Below are 19,164 nucleotides of genomic sequence, written 5' to 3' on the forward strand. Positions count from 1 at the left end.
TAAAGTACACCTAAATTTTATAGAATTGGCTTAAATTTCTATGTGGTACATTTATTTAGATTTTGCTCACACCTTTTACAGTAGTAGCTCAAAGTGAGTTACATTCAGGTACTCTGGATATTCCTCTGTCCCAGGAGGGCTCACAATCTAAGTTTGTACCTAAGGCATGGAGGGTTAGTGACTTGCCCAAGATCACAAGGAGCAGCAATGGGATTTGAACTGGCTACCTCTGGATTGTAAGACCGTGCTCTAACCACTAGGCCACTCCTCCACTCCAGGGGTGTAGCCAGACAACAGATTTTGGTGGGCCTAGTTAAGAAGTGGGTGGGCACCAAATGTTATCCCCCCCCCCCACCACCAAAAAAATATCTCAGCTGGCAGGAAAATTCCACCTTGGCAGTCTGCAGCAGGCATGCGCTGAAAACTGAGCATGCGCAGGTGCCAGTATTGTGGAGAATAGAATTTTGTTACTATCAGGGGAAAGTCTTCAGCTGACAGAGCTTGGGATTGCCATCAGCTACCGCTAAACATGTGCTACTGTTGGGTGGGCCTGAGCCCTAAGTGGGTGGGCCCTGGCCCACCCAGGCCCACCTGTGACTACGCCACTGCTCCACTCCACTCCAAGTATATAGAATATGCTGAGTTCTTCTCCACGTGATCAAATTTGGTCATGTCCATTTAGGCCATGTTTTACTTGGCATAATCCGAACATCTAAAATTAAGCACAGAGCAGGTAAATTCTATAATAATAGGCATAGATTATAGAAACGCCCATGCCCCACCAATGGCCACACCCCTTTCTACTATGTGACTTAAAATTTAGGCACACCATGTTACAGAATACACATAATGAGTTAGGTCCGTAAATTCTAATTAATGCCAATTAGTGCTGATTATTGCTTCCAGTAATAATATAGCATCCAATTAACACCATTGATTGGCTTGTTAACCAATTAGATTATGTGCATTGTTATGGAATATGCTTCAATATCAATGCGTAAATCTAGGGCGCGATATATAGAATCTGGGAGATAAGGTATTATAAACTAAAATTGGTGAAATATGGATTGTACAGCCTGCCTGAGTCAAAAATCTAGCATTTATGTTCTGTAACAGTTGAAGCTTCCTATATAATGTCTTCAATAAAGCAAGATACAAAACATTACAATAGTGAAGATGAACTGTTGAAGTAGCATGCAACATAGAAACTTCATTTTTCTTCTCTAAAGATGGGCACAACTGTTTGAGATATAAATAACCACTGTGTACTACTGCTACTACTTCACCTTCCAACTCAAGGGACTATCAGATTTACTCCTAAAATAATAACCTGGTCTTCACTTCCAATGCATAATCATCTTAAGTTATAATGAGGGGTAGCAGAAATCAGTTCCCTATGAACATTAAGAACCTCTGTTTTAATAGATTCAATTTAAATGTATGTAAGTCATCATTTGTGTGGCCTCAATCTGTTTATTCTCAACTAAGGGGCCAAGTAAGGTTACCGCTGCATTGGTGCAACAGCAAATCAGGCTTACCGGCAGGCTAGCGCAGGAGCCCGGCAGTAGTTCTGGCATCTGCCGCGTGCCAACTCTGGCTCTAGAAAATGCATTTTTATTTTCTAGCACCAGGGGCTTAATGGGTGGCAGTAAGGGTTCCCCTCAGAAATGGCTGCATGGCAAATGGTTCATTTACCGCACAGCAATTTCCTTTTTAAAGAAAGCCTATTACCCACTGCAGTAAAAGTGGGCCTCGGCGTGCAGCGAATCTACACACTGATGCTACCACAGGGCCCCTTTACTGTAGCTTGGTGAAAGGGGCCCTAAATGTGTAGCTGAATATTATTAGCATATTTAAATTAATCTCCCATTTCTGGGAGGCTGTCCAATGCAGTGAGCCAATTGTATTTCATCAGGAAGTGCAACAGCAGTATTTGTAGGAATGCTTTTGTACACTGTTTATCAGCATTTTTGACCATTAAGGTTGATCAGGCTGGGGTCCCTAATCTGTCCCGGTAAACTGCCAATCATTTATAGGTTTATAGAGTATTTTTGTATTACACAGATGTTTCTTAGTATAGTTTGATGTGCAGATTTTAATATATGTTGGCGGTGGTGTTTTACACATATATTTCAGGGTGAACTCTGTTCCTCCTTAGGAAGCCAGGTGGCGAAATATGGCTCTACTAGTAAAAAGGGCCCTCCGTCCCTCCCTCCCAGTTCCAGAGTCCCCTCCCTCCCTCCGAGTCCAGGGTCATCCCCCTCCCTCTCTCCGAGTTCCAGGGTCATCCATCCCCTCCCTCCTTCCTCCCTCCGAGTTCCAGGGTCGTCCCCTCCCTCCAAGTTCCAGGGTCATCCCCTCCCTCAGAGTTCCAGGGGTCATCCTCCCCCTCCCTCCCTCCGAGCTCCTGGGTCATCTCCTCCTCAGAATTTTCAGGTTCCCCCTTCCTCCGAGTTCAGGTCCCCCCCTCTCTCCGAGTTTCAGGTTCCTCCTTCCTCCCTGTTCAGGGTCCCCCCTCCCTCCGAGTTTCATGGTCCCCCCTCCCTCTGTCTGAGTTTCAGGGTCCCCCTCCCTCCCAGTTCCAGGATCCCCCCTCCATCCCTCCCTCCTTCCCAGTTCCAGTATCCCCCCTACCTCCCAGTTCCAGGGTCGTCATCCCTCCCTTACTTCCTTCCAGTTCCAGCACCCCTCTCCTTCCGAATTTAGAAGTCATCCTCACTTACCAAGTCAGGGTTACGGCGGCCGTCAGCAGCGGTAAAAGTCGTGCAGGCTTCAGCCCTTCTCTCTCTCTCAGCTGTGGTCCCGCCCTCATTCCTGTTTCCTCAAGGGCGGAGACCAGAGCTGAGAAAGAGAGAAGGGTCGAGCCGGCATGTCTTTACCGCTGCTGCCGGCCGTCGTAAACCCGACTTCGTAAGTGAAGATGACTTTTAAAATTTGGAGGTAGGGGGCCTGGAACTGGAATGGAGGGAGGGAGGAAGGGAGGTAAGACGACACCCTCATGTGTGTGACGTCATGTTCCGTTGCCTGGCAACTCTGCAACGTTCCCTTCCAGTGATTGGTCTTGCTTTTGTGACGAACACGGAAGTATGTGACGTCAATTCAGGAGATGGATACAGCAGGAGCACGAATGCTTCAAGGCTTCATTTCACAGAGTCAGCTTCAGAACGTTGGAGGTGCATTTTATTATATAGGATATAGAGGACAGATTTTGACCTGTGGACCTGATTGCTGATAAAAGATTTGGAGAAATCTTTGTTCTTTGGAGTGTAAAAGAAGAGAGGATGAATTATCTTATGGGCTTTTTTTCATATAGCCCTGATCAAGGAGGTTTGCTTCTGGATATCCCTGAACAAATGATAATATTTTGGAATGTTTTAAGCCACTTTAATACAAAAAACAGAAGAAAACAGTTTTTGCAAGATCGTCAGCAATAAAAAAAAACAGCGACGATGACCAACAAAGACGACGCTGCAGTGCAAAAAAACTATAAAGCAATTTATTGAACAATAAATGGTCGGTGAGCAAGACTCGACACAGCTGTGTTTCGGCCTATCTGGCCTGCATCAGGAGTCCTTTGGACATCCAAAAAGTCACTTTTTGGATCCTTCACCATGTAATTGGATAAACCTAACTTCATTTTTTGAAAATGGACTTCTAGTTAAGTTGTGGCGTCGCTGAAAGCAGCTTCTTGAGTTTCTCTCGTATAGCGTCTAACCGCAAGAGTTAGCCTGGATTTGAGAAAGTAAACATCTTTCTCAAATCCAGGCTAACACTTGCGGTTAGACGCTATATGAGAGAAACTCAAGGAACTGCTTTCAGCAACGCCACAACTTAACATCCAATTACCAGCACTGATTAACTAGTTAACCAATTAAGTTATGCATATTGTTATAGAATACACTTTTGTTTCCATGTGAATTTTCAGGGGAATAATGTTCGTTGACATGCAGTACCTTGTGTTACCACAAAATAAAGATCTTGGGTATTTTAGTTGACAGTTCAGCTGATATGGAAGCCCAAATCTCCTCCCTAATAAAAAAATTGTTTTTTTCTGATGAGAAAACTTTGCTGCGTTCAAAGCTACTTTGAGAAAGATCAAGTCAGACTCCTGCTACAGGCACTCTTACTCTCACAATTGGATTACTATAATCTGTTACAATTACTTGGGCTGTACTAATAGTCATACATAACAACAAAAGAGTAGCGATACTGGGTCAGACCAATGGTCCATCAGGCTCAGTATCCTGTTTTCCAAACAGTGGCCATGCCAGGTCACAAGTACCTGGCAAAAACCCATTAGCAGCAACATTCCATACTACCAATCTTGGGGCAAGCAGTTGGTTCCCCATATCTGTCTCAACAGCAGACTAAAGACGTTTCCTCCAGGAATTTGTCCAAACCTATTTTAAACCCAGATATGCTAAATACTGTTACTACATCCTCTGATAAAGAGTTCCAGAGCTTACCTGTTTGCTGAGTGAAAAAGTATTTCCTCCAATTTGTTTTAAAACTATGTCCAAGTATCTTTCTCAATGTCCCCAAGTCTGTACTTTTGGAATAAGTAAAAAATCTATTTACTTTTACTCGTTCACCACCACTAAGGATTTTGTAGACCTCAATCATATCTCCCCTCATCTGTCTCTTTTTCCAATCTGAAGAACCTTAACCTTTTTAGCCTTTCCTCATACGAGAGGAGTTCCATCCCCTTTATCATTTTGGTCGCTCTTTGAACCTTACTAATTCCAATATATCTTTTTGAGATACGGTGACCAGAAGCGATACAAAGGCATATAGTATTTTCGTTCTTATTCACCATCCTTTTCCTAATAATTCCTACAATCCTGTTTGCTTTTTTAGCCAATGCCGCACAGTGAGCAGAAGATTTCAGCATATTGTCTATAACGACACCTAGATCTTGTTCTTGAGTGCTGACCCCCATGGTGGACCATAGCACCAGGTAATATGATTTGGATTATTCTTTTCAATGTGCATCACCTTGCATTGTCCACATTAAATTTCATCTGCCATTTGAATGCCCAGTCTTCCAATTTCCTAAGGTCTTCCTGCAATATTTCACAGTCTGCTCATGTTTAACAGCCTGGAATAGTTTTGTATCATCTGCAAATTTAATCACCTCACTCGTTGTTCCGAATTCCATATCCTATATAATAATTCTCACCTCCAACATTCTAAAGTAGCTGCCTGTGTCCTTGGCTCCTGGAGTTGCTGAGCTAGGCTCCGTAGCCAGGCTGACATCACTCAAAGCTGATTCCCAGGCAGGGGGAGGAGTAGGAAAACATGTGGAGCAAGTTGCTCCGCGTGTTTCCCTATGCCTCCCCTGCCTGGGAATCAGCTGTGAGTGCGCCGCTGAAACACCCCCCTCCGGGCATCACCCAAGCCCCCCCCCCAAAGTACATCAACACCCCCCCCCCCCCCCCCGAAGCACATCAACACCCTCGCCACCCGCAGCTGCCACTGGTAACGCTGTCCGGCCCGCTGCTGCTTCTCCTGTTGAGCAGCAGCGGCCACTACAAAAAGAAAAAAGCCATAAATGTTTTAAAACCTGAAACGCGGCACCATAGACAGCCATCAGGCATTGGCTGTCGGCTCTGCAGACGCTCCTCCTCTCGCCTCCACGTCATTGCCCCTGGAGTAAGACCCCGGAGGAGCGCAGCGATGTGAGAGGCGAGAGGAGGAGTGGCTGCAGAGCCGACAGCCAATGCCTGATGGCTGTCTGCGGTGCTGCGTTTCAGGTTTAAAAACATTTATGGGTTTTTTTTAATTTTTGTAGCGGCCGCTGCTGCTCAACAGAAGAAGCAGCAGCAGGCGGACAGCGTTACCAGTGGCAGCTGCAGGTGGCAAGGGGGTTTAATGTGCTGGGGAGGGGGTCGCTGGACATGGGTGGCTGCAGGGGGGGCAGGGGGAGAGGAGGGTCGCTGGACATGGATGACTGGAGGGGGGCAGGGGAGAGGGAGGTGGGGAGGGGGTCCTGAGACCAGAGAGGTGGGGGTGAGGAAGGGGGCCCCTGCGAGAGGGGGGTGGGGGCACACACTCACTCACTCACTGTCTCTCACATACACTCTCTGACACACTATCTCTCTCTCACACACTCTCTCTGTCACACAAACACACACACACACACACACACACACACACACACACACACACACTCTGTCTCTGTCTCTCTCTCATTTTCTCTCTGACAAACACACTCTCTCTCAAACATACACACTCCGAAGAAAACCTTGCTAGCGCCCATTTCATTTGTGTCAGAAATAGGCCTTTTTTATTAGTCATTTATAAATATGTTAAATAGCACAAATCCCAATACAGATCCCTGCATCACTCCACTGTTCACCCTCCTCCATTGAGAGTGCCGGAACAATTGAAACAACTGCAGACTGTACAAAACACAGCAGTTCTCCTGATTTTTGGCTTAACTAAATACAACAGAATTTCTTTATATTGAACTTCGTTGGTTGTCCAATGAGGCTAGAGGTTTATTTACATGGACTGGTGCCAAAGTATTTATACTCCTATTTCCAATTTGTGGTCTCCTTGACAGAAGGCTAAATTGTCCAATTGTGTTTTGCTTTCCATCACCAAGAGGAAGGAAAAGACAGTTTGAAATGATACCGGCCTTTCAAGCTGCCGGACACTAGAAAGAGTTTGCTGGGACATTTTGGTTGTCTCATTCTTATGTGTGATTTAGCGAGAATACTAAGACTCTGCTCTTTCAGAAATGTGTAATAGTAAAATATTTTTAACCTCTCACAGCAGCTCGTAGCAGCCATTTAGATCAGTGCAGCAAGGGGTAGGGGCGACGGGGCTGTGCTCCTGCCCCCAATGACCCTGTTGGACCACCAGGGATATAGGTAGGCCATAAGGAGGGCTTGCCTGCACAGCTGGGGGGGGGAGGGGGTCTTCCGTGGGTGGGGGGACTTGATGTGAGCTGGGAAAAGGGAGGGAAGAAAGGAAGCATTGGTGGGGGGCTTGAGAGGGCTCGGGGGCTTTAGTTTAAAGAAATAAAAATAAATAAATTAAAAAAAAGTTATGCAGGTGCCAGCCTGATATTCAGAGCCAGCACTCTCATAGCTAAGTAGCCTTATTTAGGACAGCTCCTGAGCTGTCCTAAACGAAGCCGCTTAGCTATGTGGGTGCTGGCACCAAATATTGCTGGCACCTGTATAACCTGGGGCTCCTCCCCAGTGCTGCCCCCAGCACCACCCCTGACCTTCCCACTTTTTGTTTGGGTGATCTCAGGGGATATTCAGCGGCACTGTCCAGTTAAGTGCCACTGAATATCCATGGTTAGGCAGTGGGAAACTGTTTAAGTGACAGGAGAGTCTCCTGCTCACTTAAATTGCCTTGAATATCAGCCTCATTGTGATTAATATAGAAGCTGGGGTTAATGTGTGGTGAGTGATAGGGGCTCATGTGCTAATGGCCACGCATGTGCTGCATTGCCATTAATTAAAAAAATAGAAAACTCAGTCATTTTAAGAACATAAGACTAGTCATACTGGGTCAGACCAATGGTCCATCTAGCCCAATATCCTGCTTCCAACAATGGCCAAACTAGGCGACAAGTATCTGCCAGAAACCCAATTCCATGCTACTGATCCAAGGGCAAGCAGTGGCTTCCCCCATGTCCATCTCAATAACAGATTGTGGAGGAGTGGCCTAGTGGTTAGAGCATTGGTCTTGCAATCCAGAGGTGGCCAGTTTAAAATCCTGCTGCTGCTCCTTTGATCTTGGGCAAATCACTTAATCCTCCATTGTCTCAGGTACAAACTTAGATTGTGAGCCCTCCTGGGACAGAGAAATATCCAGTGTACCCAAATGTAACTCACCTTGAGCTACTACTGAAAAAGGTGTGAGCAAAAATCTAAATAAGATTCTGGACTTTTCCTTCAGGAACTTGTCCAAAACCTTTTTTCAACCCAGATACGCTAACCGCTTGTTATCACATCCTCCGGCAAAGAGTTCCAGAGCCTAACTATTCTTTGAGTGAAAAATAATATTTCCTCCTATTTGTTTTAAAAGTATTTCCATGTAATTTTCATTGAGTGTCCCTGGTCCTTTGTACTTTTTGAAAGAGTGAAAAATTGATTCACTTTACCCGTTCTACTCCACTCCAGGATTTTGTAGACCTCTATTATATCTTCCCTCAGCCATCTCTTTTTCCAAGCTGAAGAGGCCTAACCTCTTTAGTCTTTCCTCATATGAGAGCCGTCCCATCCCCTCATTTTGATCATGGAAAAATGACCTTAGTGCATGCGCTAAGGCCACTTTTTATCGCAGTTTGATAAAAGGACCCCTTATTTCTAAAATCTCTAAAACAAAAGGGATTGGAATTTGTTGTTTAATTGTATCTGTCTCTAGTCCAGTGCTTTTCAATCTTTTTGTGGTCGTGACTCCATGATTGTGGCTGAATAAAATGTGTGACTTCCCCAGAGGTGCAGAACAATGATGCGCTTATAGAAAGCCCGCTCATTTTGTGATCCCATTTGGGGTCCTGACTCATGGTTTAGGAAGCTTTGCTCCAGTCATGTTAGCAATACTAATCTTGATTACAGGTTTCAATAGTAATAAATAGAAATAAAACAAAACAGAGAAAAAATAAGATGATATATATTTTACTGGACTACTTTAATACATTTTTTATTAACTTTTGAAAGTAACCCTTCTTCAGATCAGAAATAAGCAAATGTTGGCAAACATCAGTATATATAAGTGAAACACAAAAGCATTTCAATGGCAGTCTCACAGGAAGAGGATGGGGTGGGTTAGGTAAGAAACAGGGGGAGCAGGGTGGATGAGACATAAGGAGAGATGGATGAGAGATAAGAGGGTGACAAAGCAGTAGAATTTTATGGTTTATAATGGACTAGAAAATCCAGATCTTTGTTAAGTCCTGTCTAGTGGGTGTCAAAATATTTAATCATTTTGACTTCAAAGGTCTTACGTTCCTGGATTGTCTTAAAGTTTCCTTTAGTATTCTCACTATAAAATCATTGATGCAGTGTTCTGGTTTGTAAAGTGCTGCCCCACAGAGTGACATCCTGGTTGGCATTGGCATTTTTCATATGATGTCTAGTAGATTAAATCTTAGCTTTAGCATCTGGCTTGTTTCTCCAATATAGCACCCTTCTTCACACTTTTACAGGTTTCATAGAAAGCCTTAGTCTAAACAGGGCTGTGCTAGGGTTTTTGCTGCATCCCTGCAGTCTATAAATTGGCTCCCCCCTTCCTTCGTTCTTTCTCCTCCCCCATTGTCCCAGTGCAGCATCTCCCGTTCTTTCCCTCCCCTCCTTCTGTTGAGCATATCCATTTTCTCTTCTCTCTTCTCTCCCTCTCATTCACCCATCCAACATCATCCATTCTCTTTTCCCTCACCCAGTCAAATATTTCCCCTACTGTCTCACTCCCTCCCACACACTGATTCAGCATTCCTCCCAAACCTCTTTACCTCTCTCCCCTGTGCTGTTGCTTTTGCCACCACTGTTGTCTGACAGTGCCATGCTTCCAGATCTGTCAAATCAGAGCAGCAACCAAAACACTAACATGGGCCAGAAAGCCTTGCAGCCCAGGTACTCGCAACTCATGAAGACCCTGCTGGTCTCGCCTCCTCTGACATATACTTCCTATTGTCAAAGGGCAAAACCAGCAGGGCCTTCGTGAACTGCAAGCAACTGGGCTGGAAGGCTCTCATGTCTATATTAGTGTGTTGATTGTTGCTGCTGCTGCGCCAGCCAGCACCCGGTGGGCTTGAAATTAAGGTACAGCAGTGGCATCTCTAGACAGAAATATTGGGGTGACAAAATGGGAGCGAGCAACACTTTCACACATCATGCCCACCCTTACATCACATACCCCTTTCCCTTACCCCTCCCCTCACTTTAAATTAGTATTATAAGACACAAGGGCCTTCTATGCATAAGGAAGTCATTCCTTTTGAGCTAGTATCAGCTATCAGGTAAAACCACGATTATAACTGATAGCATCATTCAATAAATTCTTCTGTGTGGCAGTGAAGTCTGGATTCTCTATAGTATTAGACAGAATCTCAGTATAAACCATGAAATTCCAGTTCTGTATCGCAAACTCCATATTTCCCAACAATGGAGGCATTCCCCTTACAATTCACAATACAAAAAATATTCAGATTGTTATTATCACCTCAGGAACAGCACACACTCTTTCTGCTGCCACACACTGTTTAAATCAGATAGGTTTTTGTTTGTGTACCTACCACTGGGAAATTAGAACAAACTGCACTGTTACAGGTTCCTATTCAGACACTACATACTATCAGAATTCTTCACCTCAGTCATACCTGCAAAACTTGGACAGACCCTCACCTGATACAAAATGAGGGACCACAAAAAGTATGCAAACTGAAATGAAGACCCCCCTCCCTCAGCAAAGCCAGACTCTACCAGCTCCACTAGGACCACCAGGGTTATCAGGTAGGCCCAGGGTGGGGGAGTGGGCGTTCTGGGGGGGGTGGAGAATTAGGGGTGTTTTGTGGCTCTACACGTATCATGATATTATGATCCCTTGTTTCATATTGTTGACGGTCTGCATTTTCTGTATGTGTGGTATATTGGGTGTATTAGGTTCTGCCCAGTGTAATATTTATGGTAACAGTAAGGTTCTAAGTGTGTTTTTGCACAAAGTTGTGCATAGTGTTTGCAGTTGAGCGATTGTGGTTAGTAGATGCTTTGAGCAACCACTTTATTCTTTGACATATGATACATATCTAATATCTAAATGTAGTAAAAGGTATTAATTGTGACTTATTTTATTTATTTTTTCTGTGTGTAATCAGACAATTATGGATTTAAGCTCCACCCCCAACCCCGCCCCCTTTAGCCTCCCCAAACAGTTGGGCCACCGACTGCCTATGCCCCCATGCCTTTTAAGTGCCTCTCTTTCACTCTCTCAATTCTCCCAGATCAGTCACACACTGTCTTTTCCCACACTTCATCCCCCTTTCTCTTTCCTCCTTTTATATACCCTGACTCATTCTTTCCAGTCCATCAATCCACCCCCACTCATACCCATATCAATTGCCAGTTCTTCACTATCCTGTTAAAATTCCCACTCTGTCTCATCCAAAATTCCCCGTTTTGTTCCCAACACTCTCCCACTCAGTCACAATGTCCAAGTCATCTGCGTCTCTCTTCCCCTTCTCCCAGTTCCATCCATCGTCTACTCTGTTTCCTCTTTTCCTCACCCCACCCCTAGTTCCATTTATCTTCTACACTGTCTCCTCTCATCACGCTCTCTAGTCTCATTCATCTTGTACTCTGTTTCCCTTCCCCCCACACCCCCCCAAGTAGCATCCACCTTCTCGTTCTGCTTTTTCCAGGGTCTCCTGTTGATTTGACATTTCTTCTCTCTTCATGTCCATCATCCATTCCTTCTGCACCCCTGTTTTGTCCAGCTTCTCTCCTCTGTATCCCTATCCCTCCCTATGTCCAGTTTGTCCCTCTCCTCTTCCTTTCTCACACCACCTCCTTCCTCAAGATCAGCATCTCTGCCACTCTCTTCCCTGTCCCTCCCCTTGATCTAGCATCTCTCTCTCTTTCCTTCCCACCCTCCCTCCATGGATCCAGTGTCTCTCTTCCCTTCTCTTCCTCACCCCTCATCTAATCTCTCTGTTCTTTCTGCCCTTCCTGCTACCCTGAGTCCAGCACCTCTCTCCCTCCCTCCCTACTCCCGAGTCCTGCACCTCCCTTCCTCTCCATCCCCATAGCAGTCTGGTATCTTTCTCTCCCTTTCCTCCTCTCCTCTGGTAGTTTTCTAAACTTGTCTGGGTCGCTGGTAATATCTGCAATGCAAGTAAGTTTCCTCTGGCCATCCAGAGAACTTCCTGAGGCAATCCATGGAAGCTGGGGAAGGGAAGGGAAAGAGTAGCCAGATGCAACCCGAGTAGCATGGCTTGTAGTGGCTTTTGGAGCCCCCTCCCCTAGAGGTCAGTGTCTCCCTGCCATGCTTGCCATGCCTACCGGGTTCATGGTTCTAGGTTCAAGGTTCATTTTATTTGATAAACTGCTTTAGGGAAACCCATGAAAGCGATGGGTCCAATGACACTGAACATTGAGTCTCAAAAAGTGTCCAGGAATACTTGACAAAAAGAAGGGTTGCACTGGCCCTGTCTTTTTTTGGACTTACACCTCAAAGCAGTGTGAGATTTAATAGACCCTGATTCTAACTATTGAAATCCATGCTTCAGGTCCCATAATACATCATTATGGGGTTGTCAAAAAGCCAGGACTGGCCTAAAATCTCCCTCTTGGAACTGGGTACATAGCAACTCTGGTAAAAAAAAACCCCACACTGATCCAATATTTCTGGGTTTCAAGCTAATCTGAGATATTCATGATTTTTCTTTGCATGCCACAGTTGATGAATTTTGGATCCTTTTTGGAGAGCTGTTCAGATGTAGATTTTAGATTTATTACTTAACATTATCAGAAATCTGAGCTCAAGGCTATTGTACATATTCAGATACAAGACTTATTTCTCTGTTCAAACTGACTTACAATTTAGATGTGCTGGAGGCAGTAGAAGGTGACATGATTTGCCAAAAGTCACAAACCCCCGGATTCTGTATATGGCAATTAAAGTTGCGTGCGTAACTCAGCGTGTTTAGCCGATTTGCACTTACAACTTGATTAATGAGCCAATCAGTGCCAATAATTGGCTTCTAAAAACCAATTGGCCTTAATTGGGATTGACACACACATCATATTCTATAACGATGTGCGTGTAACTCCTATAGCATATAATTTCAAGGGGGTGTGTTTAGGGGGGCATTCCTATTAGTTACATGCATTTTTATAGAATACACATTTTCCATTCCTAATTTAGTTACCGACATTTACACCTGGTTTCAGCAGGCGTAATTGCAGGCACCTTAAATTAGGCGCAGATTAGACGCTTAGGCGCTATTGTATAAAGTGCAGATACCCTTTATAGAATAGTGCATGATGCATTATTTTTTTTCTGCACTTTGTGTGATTTACTGAATCTAGTCCAAAGACTGTCAGTGGAGAGATGCTGGATTTGGAATCCTGCTTCCCTGATTCACAACCTGCTTCTCCAGTCATTAAACTACACCTCTACTGTGCCTGCAGATGAGAAAGAGATTGATTCTTTTTGCTTATCTTTTCCAACATTCCAGTTATTGGAAAGCATAATAAATACAAATTCAGTTCCTATTAATCTTGGCAGAATTTCTCTGGTCTCCAGTGATCTGACTAAAATGTTTGAATGTGCTGTAGTGAAGGGGAAGAGGCTGGGATTGTGGCAGGATCAGGTGTGATGTATGTTTCATACAATGTTTTTTTGTTGCTGTGATTTTAGCTTTAATCTTAAAGTCAGTATCCAAGCAACTTTATAAAAACTGTGTTTCTTTACTAGCTCCCCCTACATTCCTTCCTTGTCTTTAGACTGATTTTGTTACTGTAAACTGCCTTGATATACAGCGCCTACAGTGCATCTTGTCAAAAGAGAACTGTGATCATAAAGGTATTTCTAAAGACCAGTCTGATATTCATTAAAGTGAGTTCTCAAGAGTATGATTCAAACGTTCTCTTGGATACAACATCTTACGACCTCTGACGCAGGCAGTTAGTGCCGAAACATAGTGCCATGTCAGGCAACGCATGATCTTGCATGTATCAGCAATAAAGTGTTTTTATCATTATTGATTATCCTGCGACCCTGGTCTTTCTCAAGACTTCTCCAACTTCCCACTCTTGTCTGATAAAATTGTCCCTTTCATGTGGAAATAAGCGCATACAAAACAGTGCATCAAATATGTGCATAAAGATATACATGCACCGCCTATGCATATATGACTTAAACCCGAGCAGAGCGGAAGCATTCTCAGGATCAGGATTGGGGAGATTCATCCATTTATGTGCATACTTTTGAAAACATGCAGATATGCGAAAAAAGCAGACACCAAACTAAGGGGGTCAATATTCAAAGCAATTTAAATGGCCATAAACGATTCCTGGCTCTTTAAATCACTTGTCTGGGAATAACTGGTTTGGGGTAAATTCTATAAATGGTGCAAACAAAATTGGCAGTGAAAAAAAACACTTAAGCAGTATTCACCTAAAGCTCAGTGTGGATTATAGAATACACTCATATGTGGAGAGTCGTGTGTAAATTTAGGCACAGCTATTTGTAGAAATGAAAATGTGGTGCAAATGCCTGCTCCTAAATTTATGCTCAGAGCACCATTATTCTGTAATTAGAAGCGTAACTCAAAGCCACACCCCCATTCCACCCTGAAACACACATTACACTCCCATTTCCACTCCCCCCTTTTGAGAACATGCCTAAATTTTAGACACAGATCTCACACCTAACTTTACATGCATTGGTCCCAATTACATCTAATTAGTGCCGGTAATTCCTCACTAAAGAGGCAATAATTGGCACCAATTGACTTGTTCAATTAAACTGCGTGTGCAAATTGGGAAGTGCCTACATTTGCATGCACAATTTTTGGCAACCTTTATAGAATCAGGGGGTTTATGCCTAACTTTGTGGTCATTTTGAGGGTGGAGTTAGCACTTAGCCAGTTAAGTGCCGATATTCAGAATTAAGGCGGCCTTTTACAAAGGAGCACTAAAAAGTGTCCTGCTGTAGTATGGATGCTTGTATTGGATGTGCACTGGACCATTTCCCCTCTGCATGTGGAAAAAGTTTTTTTGGTGGGGGCCGGGAAATGGACAAGCGGCAAAATGAAAACCAGTGTGCGTCTATGGCATGAGCTCTTAACGCCACCCACTGACTTAGCTATAACAGCTCATGTGGTAACTGTCCAGTGTGCGCCTACTGCTGATTACCGCCGGGAACACCCCCGTGGAAGAAAATAGAAAATTATTTTCTACCGCGTGTTTTGGCAGAAAATTCAAAATTACCACCCGGGGCACGCTGTAGCCAGGTGGTAATGCCAATTTTGCATGCATAGGCCCTTATGCGCCATTGTAAAGGGCCTCTTTAACTAGCTCTGTTTTATCCAGCCATATATGCCTGGATATTTAGTGCTGATACCTGGACATGGCCTGGCATTGAATATCTGGGAATAAAACTGGTGACAGTCAGCAAAACATTGACTACCGCCAGCCAAATATCAGGCCCTAATGCGTAAAATCACTGGGAGAATTTTCAAAAGTATGCACACTCATTTTAAGTTATTCCATTTCCTGCATATAGAAAAAAATGTGTGTACTATTTATGCATCTGCTCAATTTATAAAATTACTTGGATTAATATTCAGACACCACGGTCAGTGTTTTCATTATTGCTGACTGTGACATTTAAATATTTGATATATAATCATTACCACTATCCATGAAGCAGTGGAGCAAATACATGGATATGGGGATGAGCACCACCATTCTAATGCTAGCTGTTGAAAATCAACCACCATCTGTACAGCTAAACAGATAAATTTAGGACAGTCTTTTTTCTGGCACTATCTGGATAGTGTTGTGGCAGTCTGTAAGAATTTTCAGCAGCAAAATGAGGGCAGTTCTATAACAGGGCATCCATGTGGTACCTATTCTAAAAAGGAAACTAAGGGGCCAGTATTCAAAGCAATTTAAGCAGTCAGGAGAGGTTCCCGCCTGGTTAAATCATGCTCACTGGGTCAGCCGCCAATATTAAGCATCACTGAACTGGGTAGTGTTGTTCCATTTAGCTAAGACTGCAGAAGGCAAATCCAGGCAGTGGTGGGGTGTTCCAGTGGCCAACTCGGGAGGAGCTGGTAAGTCTACAGCTACTGGTGATTATTCAATGCCAGAGTCCACCTAGCTAAACAACCAGATAGGACTGCGCAAAAGGCTGTCCTATCTTGGGCTGCATAACTGTGCAGATATTGGAATTGAATGTTGCATATAAATTTTATGTCCAACAATCAAAACAATTGACCCAGCATCTTCTAGTTTATACCAAATTCTTTATTTTCCACTATTATTTGAAAAAAATATATATAAAGATTTTTTAGCTTAATTAGTTCTATAGCTTCAACTTGATTTCAACGTAGTTTCTCTGTATAAGGACCATTGGCTGACATGCGGCATGTTTCGCTATTGCTGCGTTAGGGTCTGGTCCACACATTGAATGCCAAGACCAAAATACTGCTTAAATATGTTGCATCTACTCTGTTGCTGAGACAATCTCCTCCCCTGATCTCCCTGATACCCTGGTTCTGATCTCTCTATACCTTCAACCTGATCCACACCTGCAAAATCAGCACCTGACCCCCCCCCCCCCCCCACTCGATGACCCCAAAGACAACAAAGACTTTCTGATGCTCCTCTTACTCACCTGACCCCCCTTCAATGGTCTCAAAGGTAAAATAGCCCTCCCCAAATCTCCTCCTACCCACCTGATCCCCTTCCAATGGCCCCAAAGGCAACAAAGACTCCTAGATAATCCTCCTACCCACCAACCCACATCAAGGTAACAGTGTCTCCCCTTTCTCTCCCCACCCATCTGACCTGAAAACCCCTGAGGGTATTTGTGATGGTATAGTGGGATGGGGGCAAGACCAGTCCCAATCTGCCCCTGCCCTGTCTGGATCCAGGTGCAAAATAACACCTGATTACCTCTAGTGGTAGTTTTGAGTTACTACCACTAAGGGTCAGTCTTCCATATTGTCCTGTAGCCTTGACAGGAGGGTTGGGTACATGAGAGGAGCATTGTGGGGTCTTTGTTGCCTTTCGGACTATCGGGGGAATGGGAAAAACATTGGAGGGAGTGCTTGTTGCCTTTGGGATATCAAGAGGGGTCAGGTTCTGACTTGAGGGGGGTGGATAGATCAGAACGAGGGATTAAGTGACTAGTAGTAGCTAAGAGACTGCTCTTCAGAAATTAGTTTAACATATTTTTAGCTAGGAAATATAATTTAAATATGAGAACATATTTTCATTGAGAGAATTGATTGATAAATGAATGGATAATTTTAGTCTCTTAGTTTTGTTTAATATTGTTTGGGGTCAAATGTATTTTGGGTCACTGTGTAAATTTTGTTAAATATTGTTTTTCCTGGTGACTGTCCAGCTTCTTTATATTGTGATCCACGTAAAGCCATGAGGTCGACTGCAGAATATAAATTGTATTGTTATTGTTATTAAGTGAATATTGGCCGGGATCCATGACCCTACATTGAATATCTGGGTCTAAGTTAACTGGCAATGGTCAATGCTTAAAAAATGTTGACCACAGCCAGCTGAATATTGACTGGTAAGTGCCTATTTTCATTTATAGTATACTAGCAGAACAGGTAAATTATATGCCAATAATTCAGACACAAGCAGTTAACCAGCCATAGAGGTGGCGTAAATGATTGCGCCTAAATTTCTAAATGCATAACTGTGTGCCTCACCCATGATCCACTCAGACTCTGCCCATATGTATGCCCTCCTTCAAAACAATGCACCGTCACATTTAGGCACCATTTTATGGAATAGCCGGAATATTAGCATTAGGTGCGTATGTGCACACATACATGTGTATATGCCAGTATTCTGGTCATTCAAGCATGTACTTGGTGCCTAAATGTTGGCATCCACTTTATATGACTTGGGCCTTTTGTCCTGCCTTATCTGTATAGTACTGCTGGAAATTCAGAGACAGGCTAATATTCAAAGCAATTTAAGAGAGCAGGCGAGGCCCCTGCTGGCTTAAATACCCTATCATCAATTAACCCCTGATATTCAGCAGCACTAAAGTGGGCAGTGCCACTGAACATCACCTCTGACTGCCACCAAAAAAATAGGTAGGTCAAGGGCGGTACGGGGAGCGGTGTTAGGGAGGACCCTGGAGGGATTTATATGGGTGCTGGTAATATTCAATGCCATCACCTGCATCACTCAGTGGCCTAATTTAGAACAGCATAAAAGCTGTCCTAAATTAGGCTGCTGAGTGATGCAGGTGCTGAATATCGGACCAGCACTTGGTGCCGGCGCTGAATATCGGACCAGCACCAACCCCTCAACAAAGCCTCCTCTACTGCCCCCTTACCTTAGCTTATGGCCAGGAAGCAGCCCTTCCCCCCAGAACACCCCCTTCCCCAATCCCCCAGCCATCCAGGTAGGTCCCTCTGAGCCTACCACTATACCTGGTGGTCCAGTGGGGGTCATTGAGGGCAGGAGTGCAGCCCCCTTGTTGCTGCCCCTCATGACTGCCTACCAAAATGGCTGCCACGACCTCTCATGGCAGATTGCAGTACTAAACAAAGAATCAAGATGTCATGGCAGCCATTTTGGCAGGCAGCCAAGAAGGACCGGAGTGAGGGGGCTGTGCTCCTGTCCCCATCGACCCACACTGGACCACCAGAAATAGAAGTAGGCCCAGGGGTCCCGGTCAGATGGGGTTTAGTGGAGGCATTCTGGGAGATGAGGGGGGATTGTTTCCTGGCTGTGGGCGGGGGAGGGGGAAGGAAGGAGGGGACTTTGTTGGGGGTGGCCTCAGGGGGGGCTTAAATTTGTTTTTAAAAAAATTATGTGGATCCTGTCCAATATTCAGCTGGGGCCTGGATAACTCTCTTGTGCGGGCCCCGGTTGAATATCGGCTGGGCCTGCATAAGCTCTGGCACCCAAGCCCACTCAGATTTAGCCCCCAATATTCAGTGCTTGTGCTTGACATGGCCCAGCACTGAATATTGGGAGCTAATTTAGCCAGCAAGGGTCAGTGTTTAAAAAAACATTGACCATTGCAAGCTGAATAGCAGGGGGGGGGGGGATTTAACCATTTGGGAGGGAATTCAATGCACCAAAGAAAACGGAGCACTAAGTGCTATTCTTTAAAGGGAGCATGTCCTTTATTGAATAGTGTTTAGTGTAGATCTTGCACCTAAGTTTTAGGCACTGTACTTACTCCTGCTAAAATTATATGCTGAATCTGGTGCCCTAGTTAGGTCCGCTTCAGGCAAATTCTGCAAATCTGTGCACAACCTTTTAGAAGTGCCTTACATGTCCCTGTCCACACCCCTTTTCCAGATACATGCAATTGAAGTTAGGCACCATGCTTTATAGAATAGTACACAGTGAGATGCATGTGCAAATTTTTACGACTGCCAATTAACAGCAGTAATTGTTGTTAGCTCCCAGTTATTGATGTTTCTCA

Source organism: Microcaecilia unicolor, chromosome 2 (assembly GCF_901765095.1).
Source record: "Microcaecilia unicolor chromosome 2, aMicUni1.1, whole genome shotgun sequence".
NCBI lineage: Eukaryota > Metazoa > Chordata > Amphibia > Gymnophiona > Siphonopidae > Microcaecilia > Microcaecilia unicolor.